Source organism: Triticum urartu, chromosome 6A, assembly GCF_056163025.1.
Source record: "Triticum urartu cultivar PI428250 chromosome 6A, HENAU_Tu73, whole genome shotgun sequence".
Classification (NCBI taxonomy): domain Eukaryota; kingdom Viridiplantae; phylum Streptophyta; class Magnoliopsida; order Poales; family Poaceae; genus Triticum; species Triticum urartu.
The window spans coordinates 398,365,700-398,376,450 of NC_141878.1; the positions used below are offsets into that span (position 1 = coordinate 398,365,700).

Sequence of the window (10,751 nt, forward strand, 5' to 3'; positions counted from 1 at the left end):
TTCAGGACTTTTGGAGTTGTGCAGAATAGGTCTCTAATATTTGCTCCTGTTCCAGCCCAGAATTCCAGCTGCCGACATTCTCCCTCCGTATGTAAACCTTGTAAAATAAGAGAGAACAGCCATAACTATTGTGACATAAAGTGAAATAACAGTCCATAATGCGATAAATATCGATATAAAAGCATGATGCAAAATGGATGTATCAAGGGGCACTCGGAGATCGATGGAGGGAGGTGGATCGATGGATTGGTCTGGTGGGGAAAACAAGGTGAAGCTCAAGCTGGCTACGAGGTGGATCTGGGAGGATCCCGAGGTGGAAGAGGAGTGGTGTAGTGGCGGCGGCGATGAGATGGATGGGACAGCCTGCCTAAAATCTAGGGTTGCCCCATTATATACAGCTACTTGAATTGGTTAGGGGTATTTGGTCCCTCCGATCTTAATCGGACGGTCCCGGATGAATAGGCTAGGGAGATCAAATAACAAAATGGAGATATTTTATAGATGTTTGGGGATGATCCGGACCCAACGGTAGCGATAGTACGGGTCGGGTTCGGGACAGCTTTCGGACGTGCTAGGGGGCCGATGCACTGTGCAGAGAGGGTTAGATGGACAAGTTCAAGTGTGCGGTTGGACTGAGAAAAGAGAGGAGGAAAGCAACCCGGCAACCGTTTTCGGAGAATGGAAACGTCCGACGATAGACCGACTATATTGTCGCTATAGTTATCCGTTGGGGCGTCAAACGGACTCCGAACGCGATGAAACTTGGCAGGCGGCCTACCTACAACAAAACAACACCGCAAGCCAACTTTCAACCCATTCCGAGACATTTTTCGGCCACTTATAAATAATATTTCGGACGTGCCGCGGGCACGTGCAAGTGTGGTTGGACTCAGAACGGACAACGGACGAAACTGGGGAAACCCGGACGGATGCAAGTTTCAAAAACATGATGATGCAATGCACATGATAACATGATGAAATGAAACACGCAAGCAAATGACATGGCAATGCCGGCGAATAACTGGAAGACACCTGGCGTAACGGTCTTGGGGCGTTACAACACTCCACCACTACAAGAGGATCTCGTCCCGAGATCTAGTATGGCACCGGAGAGAAACGGAAGAGGAAGAGGAAGAGAAGAGGTAAACTAAGTTGCTCCTTTGACAAACGAGTGAAACCATGAACCTTGAGAGGTTGAACCATTTGAGAAAATAAAACAACGGAGATGATCGAAATTGAAAACACTCTGTTAGACAAGAGGAACAAGGAACATTACTAGAACCTTGTAGGTTGAAAGACATAAGAAAAAGGGTTGCAATGGACAAGAAGTACATGCAAGCACTCCGGTTAAAACGAGATGTACAAGGAATGATAAAGATCAATTACGAAAACACTCCGGTTGGAAATGGAAGGTAAAGAATATGAACTTGGTAAAAATGAAAGCACTTGGATGAGAGTCCGGTTAGAAGAGGAATGATAGCCACAACACTCCGGTTAAAACAAGATAGAGAAGGAAAAGAATGATATAATTTGGACAGCACTCCGACTGTAAATGGAATGAATTGAACATGATCTTGACAAAACAAGATGATGGGTCGAAGAGAGCAACATCACAATGCCTTCGGAAGAAAACAATAGAAGTTAGATCATTGTAATAAATGAATGGAGTTGAAAATGCCAACTTCTGCCACAAATGAGCTTGGAAGGCACCCTTACAAGAAGGTTATAACGGAGTTGTTGAAAAACCAACAACGAAAAGAGTAAGCTTGTTTTGGACTTATGGAAAACATCTCAAAATCTTGAGGTGAAATTCTGCCACTAACGAAAAACAATAGATTGGATTGATATGAACAAGGAGACGAGAAACTTATTTCACCGGGAGGATAAATTAAGAACTTGGGTCATTTATGAGCACCATAAATAGCAACAATCCTTAGGGAAAGTTTTAGGTGAAATATAACCCAAGATAACTCCAATGAAGAGATTGATGGATTGCAAAGGATCTCATAAATGAATTGAAAATGATGGGTTTAAAATATGTCATTCGGGACAACTTTTGAATCATGAAACACAAAGCAATTGTCAAAAATGACATAACACCACCTCAAAAGATAAGGTAGAACGAATTGCACTTCGGAATCAAGATGAAGAATACTTGAGCTCCTTTGAAAAGAATCTCAATGAACACTTCGAGAAGGAATTAAATCCTTGATGAACCATCATGTAGAGCCTCCATGAAGAACTCCGGTAATAAAAAGGATGATAGAAAGAGAGAGAAGTAGATAAACAGAAGGTGAATCCTTGCAATGATTTAGAAGAATCTTCGTGGTGATATAGTTGAGAGATCTTGGAACTCTGGGAAAATAAAAGATGAAACAATAAAACCGAGAATTTGATGAGCCTCCGGAATAAAGAAAGAATTGAATTTACTCGATGAAACAAGAATAAGAATTACATTATGCTCATCCTTCACCAATTAAATTGATGACAAACAATGGATTTGGCATACTACTCATTCTCATAGAAAGGATTAAGATAGATATAGCGCAAACTTGGGAAGGTCTTCAACGAATCACTGGTAGGATTGGAAAGAACGAATGAATTGATATGATAACCAAGGAAGAGAACTCTTGAACGAACCACCGTAAGAATTGAAAATGAACGAAGAAAAGATAAAGAAACACTGGGAATAATTAGCAAATGAACGAAGATACTTGTGGGAATATAATTATATGAGAACAAAGAGATCACAAGCTGATTAGAGAATATTTGAGTGATGCACCGGTAAGATTTGGAGAACGGGAGCTGAAAGCTAGAATGAATAATCCTGAGATGATGGGCTCCGGAGAATCAAACTGAAAAGACTCCTGAAATGCTCCAAATGGTTGAAAAGAATTCTCACAATCGAGAACAATTATGAGAGGATGGCAACAAGCTAGAGTCCCAAATCTTTGAGAGAAACGGATAAGATTTTGAGGAAAAACTCTTCTTCGGTCTTCAAATGTTAAGAATGACGATGAGAAACAACACCACGAATTGTTGAGATACTCCGGAATGAAAATTAGAAAGGTTGAACCAGCGATGAAAAGAATTTGAAAGATCTTGGAGAAAGACATTTGACTGGTGAAAACTCATTCTTACGTCAAACTTTAGAAGATTTGAGAATAGCTCCGGGAAAATTAGAAGAGTCAGGTAAGATCCTGGGAAAATACCTATGGGTTAGGGCCCACTCAAAAGAAACACCGTTGAACGATTACTTGAAAGGGAGATTGCATCGATTGAATTAAATGGCTTGAATGATAACAACCTCGAAATAGGTTGAATGGATCTTGAATGAAAAGACGAGCCTTTTGAGATAACTTTAGCGCTCTAGGACAAATGAATAGCAAGAAGTGAAAAATTACGAAGTGCACCGGCATGAGAAAACATTTAAAAATGAGGAAAGGATATGATCGACAAAGCTTGACTTGGATACACCGGAGAAGAAATAGAACGAAGAATGATGAACTTGAAGCTCCATTAGTATCTTCCTGAGAATCACCGGATAAGAACATTGACGGAAAAGAATGGAGAGACTTCACATCAATAAGATGGATACTTGATTAAGAAATCTAAGTCCTTGAAGAAAAAGGGTGGGATGGCGGGAAAACAAAGGTAACTTGGAGCAGATGAAACAAACACCGTTGAGAGAACTTAGAGTTGGTCTTGCGAATGTTGAAATGGTCGGATCCACTTGAAGAGAAACACGCCGGTTGAAAAGGATTGACATGACAATCTCGATGATCATGACGGATTAGCATCCACATAGAAATATGAGAACACCGCTTAGGGAAGGTATGGAATCAACACTTGACATTGAAGCAACTCGAATACCACATCTCAAAACAAAACAAAGGATTGGCTTGCAGAAAAAGCCGGAACAAACGTATGATAAAGATTTCGTTCGAAGTTTTCGTGGTGGGGCCCACACAGGCTCGATCGTACAGCACCATCATGTACAAGGTAGTGCACATGACATACGAAGCGTCCCCGAGTCAGCATAGCCAAGGACTCTTTAAGACACAACGAGACCACTGTAAAACCAACCGTGGATAGGCAGACCACTAGACGTCGAACCCCAATTTCATACCATACATCTGTCGGAAACATATCCTAGGAACTACTTGAATTCCCACTTATAAACTCCCGAAACTTTCTAGTTATGCAATCAGGTGTTGGGGATACATGGGAAGCATAATATCTCACCCAAAACTAGCAAATCCTACATCCAGCTATATCCATCCTTCAACACATAACCAAGAAACCTTCGGAAATCATTTACCTCAGCCTTCGAAAAGCATTCGTTATACGAGTTATGGCAATACTCTCGAACTCCCGCCCCAGTACTGGGTGGCGTCGAGGTTATCTCACCAACAACTGCATAAAAGAGATTTTCGATGTCGGCAAACTCAGGTATTCTAGAACTGCAACGATAAAATTGTGATGACAACACCTCAGAGCTCAACTCCCCGAGACACTGCTACAACCCCTAAATGTCAGGAGGCACCAAGAACAATGTTCTCATCACAAAACCATCGAAACGATTCCAAGATACCCGCGTGATCCTAAAAAAATTCATGAAATTTGCGAAGAGCAGAGTCAAAACTCTATGTCAGGAGGCCTCACCAGAGCGACGAAGGGACTGAGGAGTAAAAAGAATCCTACTCCCCGATATATATAATCCTATAAGACTCAAAACATTTTGTTCTAGACTCAACAACGTCAGCAATTCGATCAAGCAGGGGGCTCCTAAGTCGGGGAAGGCTCTGATTACCAACTTGTAACACCCACGATGCGGCTATATCTCCCACGTGTCAGAGCATGAATTAGAGGCACAGCCACATAGTAGGCATGTCGCAAGAGGGGTAATCTTTACACATCCCATGTACTGAATAAGAAAGAGATAAAGAGTTGGCTTACAATCGCCACTTCACACAATACATAAATATAGCATTACATCATCCAGAATACAATCATGGTCCGACTACGGAACCAAATAAATAAAGACAACCCCTAATGCAAAAGATCCCCGATCGCCCAACTGGGCTCCTCTACTGATCATCCGGAAAAGACACATCATAACGTCCTGAATCCTCGTCGAACTCCCTCTTGAGTTCGGGCGCGTCCCCTGCACTGGCATCGTCGGCACCTGCATCTGGTTTTTGGAAGTAATATGTGAGTCACGAGGACTCAGCAATCTCACACCCGTGAGATCAAGACTATTTAAGCTTATGGGTAGGTTAGGGGTAACGAGGTGGAGCTGCAGCAAGCACTAGCATATATGGTGACTAACATACGCAAATAGGAGCGAGAAGAGAAGCAATGCACGGTCGTGAACTAGAAGTGATCAAGAAGTGATCCTGAAACTACTTACTTTCAAGCATAACACAAGAACCGTGTTCACTTCCCGGACTCCGCCGAAAAGAGACCATCACGGCTACACACACACGGTTGATGCATTTTAATTAAGTTAAGTTTCAAGTTCTCTACAACCGGACATTAACAAATTCCCATCTGCCCATAACCGTCGGCACGGCTTTCAAAAGTTTAGAACCCTGCAGGGGTGTCCCAACTTAGCCCATCACAAGCTCTCACGGTCAACGAAGGATATTCCTTCTCCCAGGACGACCCGATCAGACTCGGAATCCCGGTTACAAGACATTTCGACAATGGTAAAACAAGACCAGCAAAGCCGCCCGGATGTACCGACAAATCCCGATAGGAGCTGCACATATCTCGTTCTCAGAGCACACCGGATGAGCCAGACGTCGGGTTGGCATAGACCCTGGTTGCCCAGGGGGCACCGGACATCGCTCAGGTTGGACCAACACTTAGAGAAGCACTGGCCCGGGGGGTTAAAATAAAGATGACCCTTGAGTCTGCAGAACCCAAGGGAAGATGATAGGTTGTTAGTGCAAATGTAAAACCAAGGTTGGGCCTTACTGGAGGAGTTTTATTCAAGGCGAACTATCAAGGGGTTCCCATTATAACCCAACCGCATAAGGAACGCAAAATCAAGGAACATAACACCGGTATGACGGAAACTAGGGCGGCAAGAGTGGAACAAAACACCAGGCATAAGGCCGAGCCTTCCACCCTTTACCAAGTATATAGGTGCATTATAGTAAACAATATATAATAGTGATATCCCAACAAAATCCATGTTCCAACATGGAACAAACTCCATCTTCACCTACAACTAGCAACGCTATAAGAGGGGCTGAGCAAAGCGGTAACATAGCCAAACAACGGTTTGCTAGGACAAGGTGGGTTAGAGGCTTGACATGGCAATATGGAAGGCATGATATAGCAAGTGGTAGGTATCATGGCATAGCAATAGAGCGAGCAACTAGCAAGCAAAGATAGAAGTGATTTCGAGGGTATGGTCATCTTGCCTGAGGTCCCGCAAGGAAGAAGAACGAGTCCGTGAAGAAGACAAACAGACGTAGTCGAACGAATCCTCACAAACATGACGTTATTGGAACTAACCCGAAGAAGCAACATCGGAAAGAAGCAAACAATATAGTAAACAACCATCACATAAGCATGGCATGATGCACAACCAAGTATGATGCATGTCCAGTTTAATGAGGCATGGCATGGCAAAGTGCACAAACAACACTACAAATTAAGTGGAGCTCAATATGCAACGAGTTGCATATTGACGAAACACCCCATGACTTATTTAGTTCTCTCTCGATTATGTACCCGATAATATTAAATGTTGTTAAACATGGCAAGAGGTGAAGCATATGAAAACTACCTATCTAGGCAAGTTTAAATGAGGCCGGATATAACAAACAACAAATCCGGAAAATCCCCATGTGCATATTTTAGATTTGATACTGTTTTGCCCTAAACCATATTTTAGAGTTGTTAAACATGCAAAGTAATGCCACCATGTTAAAGTAGGCATTTTTCTACCCCAAATACATATAAAGTTTATTTAAAATGGAGCTACGGTTATTTAGTTATGAAATAAATCATTTTAGCAACATATTTATGCAAATTAGTTTAAACAGCACATTTAAGCATTTTTTTAACATGATTGAAAGTTGGATATTATTAAATTACATGAAAATCTACTCATGTTTCATATATGGCATGATTTATTTGGATGCATGGTTGGTGAGTTCTTAAATGCATGTTGCTTGAGGGGGTTTTCTGCAAAATAGTAAAATCCTGGATAAAAGGAAATTTGTTCTATGGAAAAAACATGAAATGGGCCAAAACTGGCGGGGCCCAACAGAGCAGAGGGGCTGGAGGGGCTGCTCACACATGGGCCAAGCCCAGCTGGAGAGGAGGAGGACCAAGCGGCGCAAGATGTGGCCCAACCGAGGTCAACGCGAGGCAAGCGAGCCGCTCCTTCTCGTTACTGAAGAACAGAGACAACTGCAGCAGGTTCAGGGCGACGGACGGCGGGAACGGCTGCCGGCAACGTGGGACTTGGGCGCGATGCTAAAGACAGCGGGGCGGCCATGGCGGGGCTCCCGGCGACAAAGACAAAGCGAGGAGGAGTGGATCCAGGCGGAGGCGACCAGGAACTTGGCGCGCGAGTAGGGAACTTGGCGCGGCGAAAGACTTGGGGTCCAGGAGTAATGGAATCAGCGGGAGCTCCTTTTCAGAGAGGTGGCTGGCAGGCGAGGGGTCCTAGTCCGGTTACTTGCCGGACGGCGACGGCGCGAGGAAGCTCTGTACGGTGACGAGGTGTTTTTGCGAGGGGAGGAATGCGTGGCCTCGGGCGCCTGGCTGTCGAAGCAGAGGAGCGGGACGACGCTGCAGCTATTGTCGCCGGCGGCATGGACGCACAAGGCCGCGGGGAGGCTCTGGGTTGCGGAGCTTGATCATCGGCTGCTCGAGGGATACGACGAGGAGGAAGATGGGGCGCCGGCGAGCTCGTGCTCGAGCGCCTGAGGATGGCGCGGTGGCGGAGCTTGCTGCAGTTATTCCTGGTGCTCAACGGGAAGGTGCAGGCGAGGAACTTGGCGGAGCGGCATGCCTTGGAGCAGATCGAGCGTGGTTATGGCGTCGGGGTCCTTCATGGTTCCTGGTCAGAGAGAGATCAGAGAAAGAGAGAAGGATGGAGAAGGGAGAAAGCAGGGGAGGCGGCCTGGCCTGCTGGTGGTCGCCGGCAGAACTGCTCGCCAGGGACGACGGCAGGCAAACTAGAGGAGAGGCGCGGGGCTCGGTGGAAGGAGCACGGCGTGGAGGAGCTCAGGAGGGAGATGCTCTCCCTGGATCAAACGCGGGAGGCTGCAGGGGCACTCGGAGATCGATGGAGGGAGGTGGGTCGATGGATTGGTCCGGTGGGGAAAATGAGGTGAAGCTCGGGCTGGCTACGAGGTGGATCTGGGAGGATCCCGAGGTGGAAGAGGAGTGGTGTAGTGGCGGCGGCGATGAGATGGATGGGACAGCCTGCCTAAAATCTAGGGTTGCCCCATTATATACAGCTAGTTGAATTGGGTAGGGGTATTTGGTCCCTCCGATCTTAATCGGATGGTCACGGATGAATAGGCTAGGGAGATCAAATAACAAAACGGAGATATTTTATAGATGTTTGGGGATGATCCGGACCCAACGGTAGCGATAGTCTGGGTCGGGTTCGGGACAGCTTTCGGATGCGCGAGGGGGTCGATGCACTGTGCAGAGAGGGTTAGACGGACAAGGTCAAGTGTGCGGTTGGACTGAGAAAAGAGAGGAGGAAAGCAATCCGGCAACCGTTTCCGGAGACCGGAAACGTCCGACGATAGACCGACTATATTGTTGCTATAGTTATCCGTTGGGGCGTCAAACGGAGTCCGAACACGATGAAACTTGGCAGGCGGCCTACCTACAACAAAACAACACCGCAAGCCAACTTTCAACCCATTTCGAGACATTTTTCGGCCACTTATAAAATAATATTTCGGACGTGCCGCGGGCGCGTGCAAGTGTGGTTGGACTCAGAACGGACAACGGACGGAACTAGGGAAACCCGGACGGATGCAAGTTTCAAAAACATGATGATTCAATGCACATGATGACATGATGAGCACGCAAGCAAATGACATGGCAACGCCGGCGAATAACTGGAAGACACCTAGCGCAACGGTCTCGTGGCATTACACTAGCAGAGGGGCGTGGGAGAGTTTCGTGAGCACAACGGCGTGGTGACGGTGATGCTGATGTGATCCATGCAAGGCTTCGCCTAAGCACTACATGAATATGACCGTAGGAGTAAACCATGGAGAGAGATGCTGCACACGGCTTGGAACAATTGGTGTGTCTCCAATGGATGCCCTGCCCACGTATATAAAGGAGGGAGAGGAGGAGGCTGACCACCAGGGGCGCGCCAAGGAGGGGAAGTCCTACTAGGACTCCACTCCTAGTAGGATTCGACCCCCCTTTTTTCCTTCTCATGGAGGGGGAAAGAGGGAAGGGAGAGGGAAGAGGAGAAGGAAAGGGGGCACGCTGCATCCCCTAGTCCAATTCAGACTCCCTATGGGAGGGGGGCGCGGCCACCCTTGTGGGCTGCCTCCCCTCTCCCCTATGGCCCATGTAGGCCTAATACTTCCCTGGGGGGTTCTGGTAACCTCCCGGTACTCCAGAAAATACCCGAACCATTCCGAAACCATTCCGGTGTCCGAATACTATTGCCCAATATATCAATCTTTACCTCTCGGCCATTTCGAGACTCCTCGTCATGTCCATGATCAACCCGGGACTCCGAACAATCTTCGATCACCAAACACATAACTCATAATACAAATCGTCATCGAACATTAAGCGTGCGGACCCTATGGGTTCGAGAACTATGTAGACATGATCGAGACACATCTCCAATCAATAACCAACAGCGGAACCTGGATGCCCATATTGGTTCCTACATATTCTACGAAGATCTTTATCGGTCAAACCACAATAACAACATACGTCATTCCCTTTGTCATCGGCATGTTACTTGCCCGAGATTCGATCGTCAGTATCCTCATACCTAGTTCAATCTCGTTACCGGCAAGTCTCTTTACTCATTCCGTAATGCATCATCCCGTAACTAACTCATTAGTCACATTGCTTGCAAGGCTTATAGTGATGTGCATTACCGAGAGGGCCCAGAGATACCTCTCCGATACACGAAGTGACAAATCCTAATCTTGATCTATGCCAACCCAACAAACACCTTCGGAGACACCTGTAGAGCATCTTTATAATCACCCAGTTACGTTGTGACATTTGATAGCACATAAGGTGTTCCTCCGGTATTCAGGAGTTGCATAATCTCATAGTTAGAGGGATATGTATAAGTCATGAAGAAAGCAATAGCAATAAAATTTAACAATCATTATGCTAAGCTAACAGTTGGGTCTTGTCCATCACATCATTCTCCTAATGATGTGATCCCGTTCATCAAATGATAACACATGTCTATGGTCAGGAAACTTAACCATCTTTGATTAACGTGCTAGTCTAGTAGAGGCATACTAGGGACACTTTGTTTTGTCTATGTATTCACACATGTATCAAGTTTCCGGTTAATACAATTCTAGCATGAATAATAAACATTTATCATGATATAAGGAAATATAAATAATAAATTTATTATTGCCTCTAGGGCATATTTCCTTCAATGGTGTGTTGTCATGTCACTATAAATGATGCAGGGCAATGACATGGTGACCCGTGAGAGTAAGGAGGTAAAAACACATGTAATCATTCTTTTCTTCGCCCGCTTT

The 10,751-nt window shown here is 45.5% G+C and overlaps 1 long non-coding RNA gene across 1 annotated transcript; it reads right to left on the reverse strand.

Annotated features, from left to right (window-relative positions):
- Nucleotides 1–4,968: 4,968 nt before the first annotated feature.
- Nucleotides 4,969–8,451, reverse strand: LOC147965385 (uncharacterized). Its single transcript, XR_015608319.1, has 2 exons — nucleotides 7,316–8,451; nucleotides 4,969–6,523 (listed from the first exon to the last, which is right to left on the reverse strand). It is a non-coding gene; the product is annotated as an uncharacterized LOC147965385 (long non-coding RNA).
- Between the last annotated feature and the right edge of the window lie 2,300 nt (nucleotides 8,452–10,751).